At 40.7% G+C, this 17,634-nt stretch overlaps 1 long non-coding RNA gene across 1 annotated transcript; it reads left to right on the top strand.

Moving 5' to 3' along the window:
• Positions 1–336: 336 nt before the first annotated feature.
• Positions 337–14,578, top strand: LOC111765023 (uncharacterized). The gene is made up of 3 exons (XR_002797485.3): positions 337–648; positions 5,263–5,347; positions 14,379–14,578. It is a non-coding gene; the product is annotated as an uncharacterized lncRNA (long non-coding RNA).
• Positions 14,579–17,634: the final 3,056 nt, after the last annotated feature.

Genomic DNA, 17,634 nt, shown 5'->3' with positions numbered 1-17,634 from the left:
ACTTCTAACATTTTTTTGTAGCCTAGCCTGTAGGTGATGAATTCTTTCAGCTTTTGTTTGTTTGAAAATGTTTCTATTTTGCCTTCTATTTGAAAGATATTTTTCCTACAGAAAGAATTCTAGACTAACAGGTTTTTCTTTGTTTTTGTTTCTGTTTTTCAGTATTCCAAAGATGTTGCTCCAATTGTCTTCTCATTTGCATTGTTTCAGATGAGAAATGGACTTTCTTTTTTTTTTAGATTTATTTTTTTATTTATTTAATTCCCTTCCCCTCCCCCCAGTTGTCTGTTTTCTGTGTCTTTTTGCTGCGTCTTGTTTCTTTGTCCGCTTCTGTTGTCGTCATCAGCAGCACAGGAAGTGCGGGCGGCGCCATTCCTCGGCAGGCTGCTCCCTCCTTTGCGCTGGGGGGCTCTCCTTATGGGTGCACTCCTTGCACGTGGGGCTCCCCCATGCGGGGGACACCCCTGTGTAGCAGGGCACTCCTTGCGTGCATCAGCACTGCGCATGGGCCAGCTCCACACGGGTCAAGGAGGCCCGGGGCTTGAACCGCGGACCTCCCATGTGGTAGACGGACGCCCTAACCTCTGGGCCAAAGTCCGTTTCCGAGAAATGGACTTTCATACTCATCTTTGTCCCTCTGTACATAAGGTATCTTTCATTTTGCAGCCTCTTTTAGTTTTTCTCTTTGCCACTGGTTTTAAGCAATTTATGATATACCTTGGCTTTCTTCATTTTTCTTGTGCTTGAGGTTTATTGAGCTTCTTGAATATGTAGGTTTATAGTTTTCATTAAATTTGAAGTTATTTTGGTCATTAACTCGTCAAATGTTTTTTTCTGCCCCTTTCCTACTTTAGTAATTCCTATTATACATTTATTAGACCACTTGAAGTTGTTCTACAGTTCACTGATGCTCTGTAGGTTGTTTTTTATTCTTTTTTCCTGTTTGCAATTCATTTTGGGTAATTTCTATTGCTATGTCTTCAAGTTCTCTAAACTTTTCTTCAGCAATATCTAATTCCATCCTGTTTTCTGTGGCATTAATCCTATCCAGTATATTTTGCATCTCAAATATGGGAGTTTTCTTCTCTACAAGTTTGATTTCTTTTTTTATATAACATGTCTCTACTGAACATGTTCACTCTCTAATTTCTTAAATGCATGGAATACAATTATAATTACTGTCTTAATGCCCTTGTCTACTATTTCTATCTTATGTGTGACTTTTTGGACAGTTTCTACTGATTAATTTGTCTTCTCTTGATAGGTCATATTTTTTCTGCCTTTTTTCATTCCTGGTAATCTTTCAGTGGATGTCAGTCACTGTGAATTTTACCTTGTTGGGTGCTGGATATTTTTGTATTTCTATCTTATTAATATTCTTGGGTTTGTTATGAAATTAAGTTAGGTAACTTGGAACCAGTTTGATCTTTCAGGTCTTACTTTAAGCTTTGATAGGAAAGAGCAGAGCAGCATTTAGTCCAGAGATAATTTTTCCCCCACTACTGAGGCAAAATACTCTGGGTTCTCTAACCAATATCCCTTGAAGTATCAACTCATCCTTGCTCAGTGTGAACACCAGAAATTATTCTCACTAAACCTTTCAGATACTTTTTACTCCAGCCTCAGAGTTTCCTCACATACATCTGCTGATCCATCTTCAGCTGAAGATTTGAGAGGCATTCCCTAAAGACTTCCAGGGTTCTTTCTGTGCAACCCTTTCCTTCCTGGTACTCTGCCCTACAAACTCTAGCCACCTTCACCTCCAACACCCCCAGCTCTATTTCCCCAACTCAGAGATACCAGGCAACCCTCCCTGCACCAATGCCTGGAAATTCTCTTTCTGCAAGAAGCTTGGTAGTTGTATTAATAGGATTTACCTTGTTGTTTCCCATCTCTTGGGGATCGCTATCCTTTGTTGCCTGGTATCCCATGTCTTGAAAATGGTTGTTCCATATATTTTGTCCAGTTTTTAAATTAAATCAGTAGGGGGTAGATCTGAAATTTCATGTTCACTGGAAGCGGAAGTCTTCAGAGGTATTGAAATGCCAAAGAGTTAGCCCCATATTGAATGTGGGTGAAAAAAAGTACCACATGGTTTATTTTTATCCGTTTATTCTTAACTCTTTTTATACCAATGACCTCCCTGGTCGTCTTGTGAAACCTATGGACTGTATCTCAGAACAATATTTTGAAATGCACAGAATAAAATACATAAGACTAGTCCTGCAAAGCTTAAAGCATAATGTAAACCATAGACCATGGTTAGTAGCAGTGCTTCAATATGTGTTCATCAATTGTAACAAATGTACCACACTAATGAAAGATGTTGTTAGTGGGGAAAAGTGTGGGAGGGGGAGGGGGTAAAGAATATGGGAATCCCCTCTTTTTTGATGTAACATTTATGTAATCTAAAGCTTCTTTAAAAATAATACTATATTATATATAAAAACATTCTACATACATTAAGCATCAGCTTCCCCTTCTCAACATTTATTCTGTTTCCTAGTAACCTACAATCTGGAGTTTAATTCCATGAGTTTACTCATCGTATTTGGTTCAGGTTAGTGAGGTCATGCAATATTTGTCCTTTTGTGTATGCCTCGTTTCACTCAGCACAGTGTCCTCAAGCTTCATCCACATTGTTATATGCATCCCAGCTTAATTTCTTCTTACAGTTCAATGGTATTAAATAATATGTATATACCACATACACACAAAATAGAATAAGTATAATATCGATCTGGATGGGCTCTTGTGAGGACTGGAAATAATTTATGTAACATGTTTGGTGAATAGCTTCAGGTATAGTAAGGGTTCAATAAACAGCAGCTCACTATGACTGCTATTAATATTAGGTTCAAGATATGTGAGGCTAATGAGAGATTCCACCCTAAAGTCAAGTACAATAGCCTGGCTTAAGTTTTATAGTAGCAATTGCTAATTGAAAAAATAAAAAAAGTGGAAAATTGTCAACATACACACACACACACATATAACTAAAAGGAAACCATTATAGTGAATATAATTATCAAAATATTTTAAAATGAATTTGTGCTACAGTAATATATTTGTTAAATTAATGTATCAAATAACCAAGATCTCACACTGCATCTAATATCTACTGTAATTTTCAAGTAAGAGTAAACAGTATTTGGAAATATGTGCAACTATTGTGCTGTGATTTGAATGTATCTTTCTCTTGGTGGCAATGTGAAGGCACTGTTTAATATTACTGCAATCCATTGCCAACATTCTTTTTGGAAGCAAATGCTAGACTTCGGCCAGAAGCTAGAGGAAATAAATATGCAATTGTTCACTCATCCAAGTTTGTGGACCCCTGACTTCTATCCATGGACCCCTTGGGGGTTTGTGGATAAAGCAGGGTAAGAAGCCCTGTTTTAATGAATGAGAACTAGAGTGCCTGGAGGTTGTGAATTTTTCATAATTGGCTAAGCTTGTGAAATGATTTTATTGGCATCTACCATGAGAATGGTGAAGCATCATGGAGATAGTTTAGGGGTAGATGGTGGAAATAGTGTAATCAGTAAAACTGGGTGTTCTTCATGCCAAGTTGGGTCTTCCCTGTGGTTCTCTCCCGGTGCAGAGAAGCCCACCTGCCGAATGACTCCTTGCCCAACTCCCTTTCTGAATCGCAAGGCTCATTCCTCACAACTGACAAATTGTGCAGGTCTGCTGTTTGTTTTTGCCTCTGGTCCTTTGGCCAGGCCACAACCCTTTGGATTTGTGAATACACAATTCTGTTCCTGTCCAGTGTGTCCCAACCAGAAAGTCACTGTAATTTTTGGTTTTGTTCCCATACTCCCTCCAACTGTCATTAGTCATATCCTCCTTCCCATTTCTGCCTTGAATAGGCAGTCATTATGTTGAAGCCAGGCTCATTTCAGAATTCCATGAGAACCACAGTGTCAGGCCGCCACAAGTCTGGGGCTGGAAATGGAAAAGGCTGTGATCTGGGGCTGGCTGGCACAGTCCCTATGAGTCATGATGGAAACACTGCCCCCGGATGCTGTGGAGAAGGTCTGGGGAGCTGTGAGTCCATCTGTCAAATGAAATCCTGACCCCCTGACATCTTAAAACGTTCCACAATATGTGGGATGTTGGGCCTTCCGTCTGGTATCCTGGTTACATTAAAATTTGGGTTGTTTTATTCTATTTTTGGTTCCTTTGCAGTTTCCAATTTGTTAAAAAAAGAAAGCACTTTTTTTTTTCAGATTACAAAAATAATACATATTCATTGTACAGAAATGTTAAAAAAAAAAAAAAGGGCAGAAAATCACACAGAAGAAAATTCTACCACCCAGAGATGAAGATTTTTTAAATGTGTTACATTTCCTTGAAGACTTTACTCGGATTATACTGTATATAATACTTTTGTAAGCTGTTGACTGTTAACAGTGTAAGGTACATAGTTTCCATTTTAAAAGTGTAAAATTGTATCATTTTTGCCCCAGAAGGCATCTTAATATAAGACTGTTAAACCTAACACATTCTTTTTTAAAATGAGGAAACAGAAATCCCAAGATTTCTGTAAGTAATTTGGGGTAATTTGCCCAAGGCTCCCCAGCTTATGAGCTACAGAGTCAGGAATGGAACCTTGGATTGTATCTTGGCATCCTGTTACCTCATGAGCTGCTCCAAGCTCATCTACAGATGAGAGCTGAAGGGCTCTGGGCTCTCTGCCTCTTGACCCGAGGATACAAAGTTGAGTTCTTAGGGTTAAGGAATAGGAAACTTGCCCCTGACTTAGATCTTGAGTTAGGGAACTATCTAACACCTTTAAATTTTTAAAATTTGAAAAATCAAAAGCTCTTTCCCATATAAAAATAATTTTTGATTATCATTTGAAATTAAAAGTAAAGGACACATTGTCATAACTGGCAATGTAATGACTTCATTAATGTACCTGTCTTTAAATTCATTAACAGCTATTTACTAAAGTTTATGAATCTTTGCAACACATTTTCAAGAAATTGAAATTTACCCCAGAAAGTAAGGTGACTGTCTTGTATTGTGTAGTGTAATGTAGTGTAGTGTAGTGTAGTTAAGAAGAGTAATATGAATGTGGACTTCAGAGGTAAGTGGTCTTGAATTTGAATCTGATCTTTCTACCCTCCTAGCTGTGTGATCTTGAGAATGGAATCTCTTTGAACCTTATTTCATCACCTGTAAGACGAAGATAATAATAGCATCTATCCCAGATGTGAAGAATAAATAAAATATTGTATTATCATTTCTTTCTAGGGGAAAATGAAAAAAAGTGTTAAGGGAGGAATTTGTGAAACCAAGTTGGTGATTGTGATACATTTCCTACTGACCATTTGTAGAGGTAAGGTTCTTTTTTAAAAAAAATGCAACATATAGAAGCAGACCTTGTCTAAGTAAAAAAAAAAAAGGGAAGGGATTTGCTGGTAGGATTTTGGGGGCAGGTCACAGATGCTTAATTTGGGTCAGGTGGTTAATCCTGGACCAAAGAGCTGTGCTCAGAGGGATAGGGATAGCAAGCAGACATGGCTAACAAGACCCCTTCTCATTTAAAAAAAATGAACCATGGGCTCTCGACTACCACATGGGAGTCACTGGTTTGGATCTTCATGCCTCCTAAAGAAGACAGCAAGCTGGCATGACGGACAGGTGCGGCAAGCTGACATGACAAGAGACACAAGAAGAGAAAGTATGGTGAGAGACACAACAAAGCAGGGAGCAGAGGTTCCTGGTGCCTCCTAAAGACGACAGTGAGCTCATGTGATGGGCAGATGTGGCGAACTGGCACAACAAGATGACAGAACAAGAGACACAGGGAGGAAAAAACATGATGAGAGACTTAACAAAGCAGGGAGTGGAGGTGGCTCAGGTGATTGGGCACCTCCCTCCCATATGGCAGGTCCTGGGTTCAGTTCCCAGTGCCTCCTAAAGAAACAAGGAAGATGAACAGAGATAGCTAGTGAAAAACAACAAGGGGGTGGGGAGAAATAAAAAAATCTTTAAAAAAAAACCGCAATGAACCATTGAAAGTTTGGCAACCACCCCAATTGGTATCTATTTCACCCTTTCACTATTTTCTTCTCATTGTATTATCAAATAAAAATAAAATGTATGTAAATTATTTAATCAAATATTTTAATTGAGTTGAAATATTGAGGAACATAGATAAAAATTCTTTGTTTCCCCCCAAAACATGCAAGAACAGGATGTTTTGACCTCAAGGTCAAGGAGTAGGGTCATGTTTCCAGGAAGAACATGTTTGAGTTCATCAACATCTTTCCCTCTAGTTCTCCAAGAAATCCTATAAAAGCAACAAGGAGAATGGGAAAAAAAACCAACCCATTCCATTTTCAATGACATGAAGACAGCCAGATATTATTGGCAGACTCCAAAATATGTGCAAGGAATGCTAAAACAGCTGATATTAGGAAAGGCTGTAAGAAAAATGTTCAGAACAAGGCTCAGAGGTAGCAAGATGTCCAGCAAGGGGGGAGGAGCTGAACAATCAATAAATAAGGTGAGGGGCTCTCCCTGCAGTGTACATTTTTATGTCTTGTTTCAATAATAATAGCAAGAACAGAAGCAAACAAGACTGGTGGCAGAAACACTTTTGGACCTGATCTCACTCAAAGCAGCAGAGGAGGTGGCATTACTCAAATAATCACAAAGATGAGCCATATTTTCAGCAAACATTCTGTGTGGTAGCAGAGGAGACAGTGTATGGGTTGGGAGTTTTAAAGGCTATGTTGGTTTCAACCTTCCATTCACATCCCCTACTAGATATACTTTTTTTCTTTTTCTTTTGAATCCCTGGGTGGGGTACTGAACCCAGGACTTCTTTGTAAGAAGCCTTCGCTCAACCGCTGAGCCACATCAGCACCCCTGAGTTGTTGGGTTTTTTTTCCCATTTCTTTGCTTGTTGGTATTTTTTGTTTTGTATTTAGGAGGCACTGGGAACTGAACCTGGGATCTCCCATGTGGGAAGCAGACGCTCAACCTCTTGAGCCACATCTTCTCTCCTAGATATACTTCATTGTCCAGTAAAATCCAAGTCATTCAAAGATGAGTAATAAAAAAAAATTAGCAAAATACCAATAACAAGATGTTAAATTTTTATTGTGGAAAAGATCAGCAATACTTCCCAAGAAATAGAGAACACTTATCATAAAAAATATCATGATGAAGTAGATAAAAATGTTGTCTAATATTTTGCCATAAAATTGATAAATTAATGAAGTAACTGGCTCTAACAAGTAAAACCACAAAGCAGAAATATTTTCAAAATCTCAGGGAAAAAGTGATAAGATATGAGGAAATGATTCATGTGCTAGAAGAACTCTAGAAAGAAGTAGAAGGAAATAGCAAAGCCACCATTGAAATTACAATAACATTGAAAGGAACGTAAAGGAGAAGACACAATGTGGAACAAAGAGAGTGAAAATGAGAAAAACAAATGAATTGGAATTAAAGATCAATTTTTAAAAAGATTAAGGAGAAAATGTTAATTACAGAAGACAAGCAAAGGATGACCAACATATGCATATCACTAGGGGCAAACTACAGGCAACCAGGAGATGGCAGAACAGGGGATACATTTAATTGTGGATCTAAGGCTAAAACAAATGTGGGAATCGGCATAACAGAACAGAAAATAAGTACCCTATGATCTGCTGATGTAGACATGATGCAATTACAGAATAGAAAGGAGAAGAAAGAAAAAGTTTAAGATTGAAACTCAACTAAAAGCCCTGTAAGGATATTAAAAGGCACAAAGGCAGGCATAAGATATTACTGACCAAAATTGAGTTGTGAAAGAAAACAGAAAGGGAAGAAAGAAGAGGGATGTTAATTTTACCATTACTTATAGTAGGGGATTTATGGAAATCCAAGAAAGTAAGGAACTACGAGTATGATATGAAATTATAATTATAAAGGTAAATACCAGGGAAGTGGATGTGACTCAAGTGATAGAGCTTCCGCCTACCGTATAGGAGGACCTGGGTTTAATCCCTGGGGCCTCCTGGTGAAAAAGAAGAAGAGAAAGCATGCCTGAGTGGCAAGCCAGTGCCCATGTGGTGAGCCAACGTCCACGTGGCAAGCCGAGTGCATGCATGGTGAGCCAAGTGCCCACGCAGTGAGCCAGTGCCTGCATGGCAAGCCTAGTGCATGTGCAGTGAGCCAAGTGCCCACACAGTGAGCCGAGTGCCCATGCAGTGAGCCGATTGCCCATGTGGGTGACTGCATGGCAAGCCAAGTGCCTGCGTGGTGAGCTGAGTGCTCATGTAAGTGTCCGTGTCATGAGCTGAGTGCTCACATAAGTTCCTGCGTGGTGAGACAGTGCCCGTGCAGTGAGCCAGTGCTGGCATCAATGCCAGGGTGGCAAGCCAAGTGCCTGCGCAGCAAGCCGAGTGCCTGCACAGTAAGCCAGTGCCCGTGCAGGTGAGTCACGAAACAAGATGATGACACAACAAAAGAGAGACGAAGGGAAGAGTCAAGGTGAGGTGCAGCAGAGACCAGGAACTGAGGTGGTGCAATTGACAGGAACCTCTCTTCACATCAGAGGTCTCCAGGATTGAATCCCAGGAAATCCTAGGGGAGAAAGACAAGAAGGGAAGACAAATAAAGAGAAGATAAATACCAAAAATGCAAGCCTGCCTAAATTGCAGAACCTCACAAACAAAAATAAAGCAAGAACAAAAGGGTGACAAAGTGAAAGACTTTAACATATTAAACTTGAACATAAAATATTATGATAAAACTAAAATAAAAAATATCTGTCATATTGATCAATGTAAATTGCCTTAACTCATCTATATAAGAGTTTCAGATTGAATTATAAAGCCAAACCCAACTCTAGACTATATAGAGAAATGTTGAAAATAAAAAGTAAAAGCAAAAAAAAAAAAAAAAAAAGTAAAAGCAGCACTTTAGCTTCTGATCCATGATTGAGCATCAAGAACAGATTTAATCTCTCACCATAAACAATGAGAAAACTGGACCAAGTACTTTAGCCAACTGTTTTTGGTCATTGGACAATGGGCAGCACAGGCCTATGATTCTTCAGAGAAGGAAATAAATGAGGTATGCCCTACAATTATCCTACTCTCTGCCTGGTATAGCTAAAGAAGACACAGAAAGAGCCTGGCAGATGGAGATCGAGTTTGGAGTTCAAAAACGGCCTCTTATATATTTCTGGTGGGGATGTAAAGTGATAAAACCTTTAGGGAGGCCAAGCTGGCAATCTCTGGCAACCTTACATCTTGAGTTGGCAACCCCATGTTTAGAGATTTTTCATTCAGATATACTTGCACAAGAGCAAAATGATATGTGTACAAGCATGCAGCAGCATTTTAGCATTGTGTATCAGAAAAAGACTAGAAAAATGCAAATAGGGATCTATCAATAGGGAGCCAAAAAACAAAATATAATGCATTCATACAGTGGAATACTATGTATAAAAAATGTCAGTATTGCTTCCACATATCCATATAAATTCTAAATAAAATATTAGCGTATCAACTTTATTAGTGAATTTAAAAATAAACATTATCCCCACCTAAGGGTAGAATTTATCCCAATTAAAGGAGGGAAAACAAATGATCGTCTTGAGAGACACAGAAAAAGCATTTGGTAAGATTTAATGTCCATTCCTGCTAAAACCACATTGCAAACTGAAAGCAGAAGGAAATTACATTAGGTTGATTAAAAATATGTGACAGTCATTAGTGCTGTTCACTGATTTTTTGTTTTTCCTCCTTCCCAGCACAATGCATGGTTCTAGAAAGATTGGCTATCCATTGTGAAAAAATTGAGTGAGACCCTTATTTCACATTACAACAAAAATTAATTTTAGATGGTGTCTTGGGCTGAATGGTAGCCCAAAATATATCAGGTCCTAGTCTCTGAACCCCATAAATGTTATTTTATTTGGAAGAAGGGTTTTTGCAGATGTAACTAAATTAAGGATTTTGAGATGAGGAGATTATTCTGGATTATCTGGATGGGCCCTAAATGCATCACAAGTGTCCTTACGAGAGGCAGGGGGACATGAGACAGGCAGAAATTGGAGTGATGTGGCTACAAGTCACAAGGTGCTAGGGTTACCCACCACAGCGACCGACAACACATATGTCACAGAATGTCCAGCTGAATGCCCGAGGTATCAACCTCTAGGCTTCGGCAGCTACCTGCCTGCTTGCCTGAGCCCGGAGACCGCTGTGACCTGCAGGTGAGGTCCCTGTGGTTACCCGAACCCCTTCTTGCCCTCATATAGCTGGCTGGGCTCGTTTTTTGACATACCTGGGAGTTGGTAGCAATGCTAACAGGTGCCCCCAGTAAGCGTTGGACTAAGGTCTGGGCTGTAGCTTGTGAACTGGGTCATTAGAACTGAAGAGCTGCCCTGGATCTGATGCTTCCTCTATGACTTGGATTCCTGCCTGCCTGGAGTGGCCCACGGATGCAGCCCCTGCTCCCAGACTCTAGGAAGACTCCTCTGAAGGTGGTGAATGTCCCAGCAGCAGCACAGGATCCATTCATTGGCTAGACATGTGTTTCGTAGGTAAGCTCCCATGTACAAACCCTGAAGCAACTGTTCTGAGGACTCATGAACACTGCTGTCTAGGAGGAGAGAATGTGAATGAATAATTCCAGCACGCAAAAATGTGGAAGTGCTGAAGGAGTCCAGACAAGGGAAGGCTTAACTGCCAGTGCTCTCACAACTGCAATATTTGAAAAGTCCTTCAATGAACTTGTTCTTCTGTCCACCACCCCCATCAGTTCATGGCTGACAAGATAACTAAATATTGGTTCTGCTCCAACATCTCTGGAAGGCCCTTTGGGGAACTCACATGAATGGCATTGCAGATGGGCCTGTACCCTCACCCCCAGCTGTTCTGTGCATCACACTGCCCAGGGGAGTATCATGGCCTTGAACTTAGCTCCAAGGGGCTCACTCAGGAAGCCCTAGATGGTCTTAGGGTCTGACCCTTTCCAATGTAGTTCTTGGCTACCCTGGGATTCTAGATGGGTACATATTTCCCCAGCTGTTTTCCAAAGGTAACAACCTAGAAACCTTGTGTTTCCTGCTTCTTCCCCCTATCTCATAAAAATTTACCTTTCCTGAGTGTCATCTTATTAGGACTTTATGTTTTTCTTGTTGATGCTTTCATTGGTAAAAGAACAGTTCATACAGTAAAATGTTTTACTATAAGAATTTTAGAGCTAAAGATACCATTTAGTTTCAGAATTATTAATCTAGTATATTCCGTGGAATTCAGGAGGCCCAGGGACTTCCTAAAACTGGAACAACATTATGTGTGCATGTTTTTCAGGGGGAGAAAGTCCAGAGCTTTCATCAGGTTCCTTAAAAAGTTTCCTTGTCCAAAAAAATCAGTTAAGAACCACTGACTGAAGGCATGATGTATTAATTCAACCAATATAGATGGACTGTTTCAGGCCACTAGCAAAGCAGACATTGCCCTGCCCTCCAATAGCTAAGAATCTTGTGGGGCAAACAATGAACAAGTAAATACTTACAATTAATGGCAAATAATAATTAGTGCTGTGAATAAAATGGTGGAGGCTAACTGGGGATCTATTCAGAAGCATGGTTGGAGAAGCCCTGTCCACTGAGGTTTAAGTGGAAATGAAAAGGATGTTTAGGGGCCAGCCCTGAAAAACTGTGAGAAAAGACAGAAAGAAGAGTTTGAAGGACTGGAGCATGGTTGAAGTGTGTACCATCTCTTCCTCCTCCTCCTCCTCCTTCTCCTCCTTTTCTTCCTCCTCCTCCTTTTTAGCACAAATGTCTACTGGATTTTTTCCTCTTAATATATTAATATCTCAGAAAAAAGAATTATATATGTATGTCTGCCTTGTTCTTTTTAATGGTTTAATAGTATTCCCTTGTATGGTTGTATTATAAATCATTTACCCAACCTTCATGTGATAGATAGTTGTTTCTTTTCTCAATTATATTTCTGCAGTAAACCCTTCTGCAATGAATATATGCAAGTATCTCTATGGAATACATTCTTAAATGTGGAATTGCTGGGTCAAGCATGGGTGCATTTAGAATTATGATAGATATTCACCGAGTTACCTTCCAAGGAGATTGTTCTGATTTTCACTCCCGATAACAATGTTTGAGAGTGCTGTTTCTCTACACCTTTGCCAACTCAGCGTATTAACAAACCTTTGTCTTTTTAATCTGGTAGGTGAAAAATGGAATCTCTCTGTAACTCAGCTCTGTCCCTGTATTCAGTTCTAGAACAGGTATTCTGAAAAGAAGTTGCTCAAAACTTCAGCTTCTTATACACCCAAAGACTAGGACAGTGAATTCTCTTGAAGAATTTTGATGTTCTTCACCTTTTTTTTTTTTTTAGGGTTGGGGGTGGGTAGACTGATTCCAACTTATCTAAGCTGCTGGAAATTATAAATACTTCTCAAGGAGAGGACCCAGTCCCTTGAAACCGTGTGCTTAATTCACACGGCGTGCTGGAACATGATTTCTGGAAAGGCTTTTTACATTCCTGTAGATATATATACAATAAATACTTTATCGTTTTCTGTGGTGTTCTTGGTACTAAGAAGTGCTGTCTGCTTTCATCTCTATGCCGAGTTAAAGATATACATGATCAAATAAAGTCAAGACAAGAATCAAGCCTCATAAAAATCTTGCCTGCAGCATGTACCGAGAAAAAGTCAGTCGTGGCAAGGCTACGCAGGCCAAGTGAAGCCAGGGTTGTGCAATTATCCAGCAGAGGCTGAAATTTCTGACAAAAACAGGGACCTCATTGAAAACGTAGGCATAACATGAAGCCTCATTTGGCGGGAAAAAAAAAAACACCAAAAGGTCATTTTGATACTTCCCTAATGTGAACATTGAAAACCGTGGCTTCTCATCTCCAGTACTTGCTTCCTCTATAAAACCCTGGATAACATAGATTTTCCATTCCTGGATTTTCTGGGTTGGTCACTTTGGCTCTAACTTAAACTAAGTTTCAAGTAGTTGCATCAGACCAGAGTGTTGCACATTTTCCCATTGCCTGATTGAAGACAAAGAATCATTCTTTGACTCTTTCACTCAGGGAACATTTATGGGATGCTTACTTAATATATGTCAAGTGGTTGGCTCTACACCAGTGAAGGCCCTAATGAGTGGAACACCATGCCTGCTTGCCAGAACCTTCTATTAGGGAAGATGACCTGAGAAGAGTGGCTGGCAACCACGGGTAGGAAACTCTCTGGCGGTGGAGGAGCTTTGCCAGGATATGTGGCAGCCCCCGCCCTACCATCAGGAGCTCTCTTGGGAGACCTCGGAATTGGGTTTATCATCGTCCGGTTAGGGGTAAAATTAACTTTCCAAGGCAAAGGGCTTTGGTTGCTCTTAGAAAAGCCAACTGAAGCCTGTTAGATTTCTCACTGACTATTTTCCTTCTCTGTCAGTTTTCTGTCAGGAACCAAGGTTGGCTTTGAGGGTAGAGATCAAATTTCTGCCACCAGCAGCCTAAATGCAAGCATACAACAATACCAGCTGATCAACTGTAGTGGATTGTGGAGGTCTATTTTCTTTTTTTTTTTTAAAGATTTATTTATTTCTCTTCCTTTTCCCCCCGACCCCGGTTGTCTGTTCTCTGTGTCTATTTGCTGCGTCGTCTTTGTCCGCTTCTGTTGTTGTCAGCGGCACAGGAATCTGTGTTTCTTTTTTTTGTTGCGTCATCTTGTTGTGTCAGCTCTCCGTGTGTGTGGCACCCATTCCTGGGCAGGCTGCACTCTCTTTCGCGCTGGGCGGCTCTCCTTACGGGGCACACTCCTTATGCATGGGGCTCCCGTCCCCCTGCGTGGCACGGCACTCCTTGCGCGCATCAGCACTGCGCATGGGCCAGCTCCGCAAGGGTCATGGAGGCCTGGGATTTGAACCACAGACCTCCCATGTGATAGACAGACGCCCTAACCACTGGGCCAAGTCCGCCGCCCCTCTGTTTTCTTTTTGTCTGTCTGGCACAGGGCACCCTTCTTCTGATAGTAGCATCCTCAGTTTTGGGGGGAGGTACTTCACCCCTGGCTCTCAGGCCATGTGGCCTTGTGATTTTGGTGAGTTTGATTCCCGTCCCAGGTTCAGCAACCTATTACCCCTGCGGCATTGATTAGTGCAACCCGCGATCCAGGCCAGTCTCAACTCTGGGACTCTGTTAGTAAAATTAGAAAGAGAAATTCTTTTATGACAGTTGGAAAATGTAAGCCCAGAGCTGCTGCAGGATGAGATGTGGAGAGGGGCTGCCTGGGAATGAAGCCATCCCAAAGGGTCTCAGAATGAGGTGAGTGGGCTGGGAGCATGGGGTCAGGGGAGAAAGAGTGTACTGAAGATGTCATTTCAGTTTCCAGGTCCAGCAACGCTGGCATCAAGAGCACCCCTGAAAAGCCGCCCAGCGTGAAAAGAAAGAGCAGCCTGCCCAGGAATGGCGCCGCCCACACTTCCCGTGCCGCTGACGACAACAGAAGCGGACAAAGAAACAAGACGCAGCAAATAGACACCAAGAACAGACAACCAGGGGAGGGGGGGAAATTAAATAAATAAATCAATCTTTAAAAAAAAAAAAAAAAGAACACCCCTGAATCCTTCAGTAAAACAAGTTAATATATTCACCCTCTTAGAATTTTTTACTTCAGTTGATTTGACTTGACTATCTGTCACTTGCAGCTAAAAAACTGTTTACTAATAGATGGGCTGACAGACATCTCATTTGCCCCTTTTGAAATGGAAGGGAACAATTTGTACTAAACTGTTGGTGATTTAATCTATGGCTTCTTCCAAGTTATCCCCCATAACAACAACACGACAACAACTCCTCTCCAACGGCTTAAAAATCCCCCAGTAGCTTCCCATCCCCCTTAACCATAAACTCCAATTCCTTACTTTGGCTGACATGATCTAAGTTTCACCACTTCACCACCTACTTCTCACCACTTCTACCATGCTTCAGCCAATACTTGCCCTTTTGCTGTTTTTGGACCAAAATGAGTTTGGTCTTACCTGGGGGGCTCAGTTCTTCCCTCTTTCTGGGACAGTTGTCTCCAGTTCCTTCTCTGCCTTGTTTCTTCTGTCACTTAGCTTCAATGTCATGACTGTAGCCATTCAAGGAATGTCATGACTTCAGCCATTCCTTGAATGGCTACCTAAGGTATCACTCAATTACTCTATCTCAGGATTGTGTGTTGTTTTCAGCATTGCCTAGTTTATTTTTTTATTAATAGTTTTTATTGTATGTCTATCCTCAATGACTATGAGGTCCATGAGAATGTGGATCTTCTCTGTTTTCCCAGGACTGAGAACAGTGCCTAGCATACAGCAAGAGCTAAGAAGCCTGCAGAATGAATTTATGAAGAACCACTCTTATTTATGTGTTAAGCTGGAGCTTTATGTGGATTTTTTCACTTGAACCTCAAAATAATCCTGAGTATGGATTACTGTCATGTTGGGAAATTGGGGTTTTGCCCCAAACTTACATAACTGGGAAATGGCAGAGGTGTGATTTAAACAGAGACCACTTGGGAAGTGGATTTGTCTCAGCTGATAGAGCGTCTGCCTACCATATAGGAGGTCCAGGGTTCAAACCCAGGGCCCCGTGACCCATGTGGTGGGCTGGCCCATGCATAGTGCTTATGTGTGCAAGGAGTGCCATGCCACGGAGGGGTGTTCCCTGCATAGGGGAGCCCCATGCTCAAGGAGTCACCCCTCAAGGAAAGCTGCCCTGTGTGAAAAAAGTGCAGCCTGCCCAGAAGTGGTGCCACACACATGGAGAGCTGATGCAACAAGAAGAGACACAGTTTCCTGGTGCTACTGACAAGAATGCAAGTGGACACAGAAGAACATACAGTGAATGGACACAGAAAGCAGACAACGGGAGGCGGGGAGGGGAGAGAAATTAAAAAAATAAAAATAAACAGAGACCTTCTGTCCCAAAAATGTGTGGTCTTACCTTTTCAATGACTCCCAGATTTGTCTCAAATTTCAACAATTTGAAAATTCTAACAGATAAAAATCCTTGTGAAATAATGAGCTCCAATTTGGAAATGCTTTATTATGGCCAGCATGCAGACAACTGACTATCCCGTCTGTATGAGAACTTTGGGGACATTGGGGCCCAGAATGGGTTCAAATGGACATTTTAATAGACATGTCCTAGTGACCATACCTGTGGATATGGTCTGGTGATACAAGGAATGCATATTATTGAGAGGAAACTAAAGACTATTAGGTAAGACAGTTCTACCTATAGAAGAAATATTTGTGACAAAAATATACAGGTATTGTTAGAGATGCTTAAGGAGGGGCAGTATCTGACACAGGGCAAGCTTCTGGGGAGTGTGTGAGTCCTCATTTTGTCAGAGTGGATTATATCATTGGGTGGAGACCCATACAATGAGAGTGAAGGTATACCCACATCCTGGAGGGGACTGATGTTCTCAAACAGAGGGAATTGTATTTCTTGAGAGAATTGGTGGCTCCCAATGCATTAGGGCAGCCAAGCATGTCAAGCTCTGAACATTTTTGCAAGTATCTCTCAACATGGTCCCTCAGGTAATGAAGATTGTCATGGTGGGCCCTGAGGGGAGGGGGAAAGAGGTGTTGAATACATGGAATCAGGGTAACTGTGGGGCAATGGAAGTGTTCCACAAGATCATGCCATGATGGATATAGGTCATGTTAAATTACACCAAAAATGAATAAAAGTCTATAGGCTAAAATGTAAACCATAATGTAAAACATAAGATAACTAAAAATTAGAAAATTGTATAGTCTAAAATATAAACCATAATGTAAACCCAAATGGAACCATGTTTGAAAGCTATTGTTTCAATATTTGTATATTAGCTGCAGAAAATATAATATGAACATGTAAAAAGATCACTGTTGGGGAAGGGACAAAGGGTTTGATGTTTGATATGTGTGTGTACCATGTATTGTATATGTGAATTACTGTGACCTAAAACTTTTGTCAAGAGAAACTTAATATTTTTTTAATAATCAGGAAAAGAAAAAAAAGAAAGGAGGTAGATACTGAGGAAGAAATGGAAGAAATTGACTTGCCAGTATACATACAGGGCAACACCGGTACCAGTGATGAAAGGCAAAATGTCAAAAAACAAAGCTTTTTCATTTTTTCATTTTTTTGATACCCCAATTTATTTTTCCTTTATTTAATTTTTCTAAATTTCTATGTATTCTATATCTAACCTATAAACCCATCACTATATTCCATTTTTTAATTAATGGAACCTGGAAATATATTGGCCTTCCTTTTTGAAGAAGTTTTGGACTACAGAGAGGTTCAACTATGGTGGGGGAGGAGCACTTGTGTGGGGTGTCATTGGTGGGGGGCACACGGTTGGGAGGGAGTTTTCCAGCGCATGTAAACAGGGTACATAGAAAGGTTTGGATATTTTTATAGGGGTTTCAGCTGGAAACAACAGATGAGAGAGTGCTCAGTTCCTAACCAGGGGAGTTCTATCACATTCCCCAATGGAACAACAACAATGCCCCAAGTGCAATGGCAAAGACCAATAAAGATGGATGGTCCAATGATGAGCCCTTGATACTGATGGCTCCGATTATGAGCCTGTGTGCCTGAA

This window comes from Dasypus novemcinctus, chromosome 3 (genome assembly GCF_030445035.2).
Source record: "Dasypus novemcinctus isolate mDasNov1 chromosome 3, mDasNov1.1.hap2, whole genome shotgun sequence".
NCBI classification, from domain to species: domain Eukaryota; kingdom Metazoa; phylum Chordata; class Mammalia; order Cingulata; family Dasypodidae; genus Dasypus; species Dasypus novemcinctus.
Note: the sequence above shows the minus strand (reverse complement) of the source record. Positions and strands in the feature narration are given on the sequence as shown.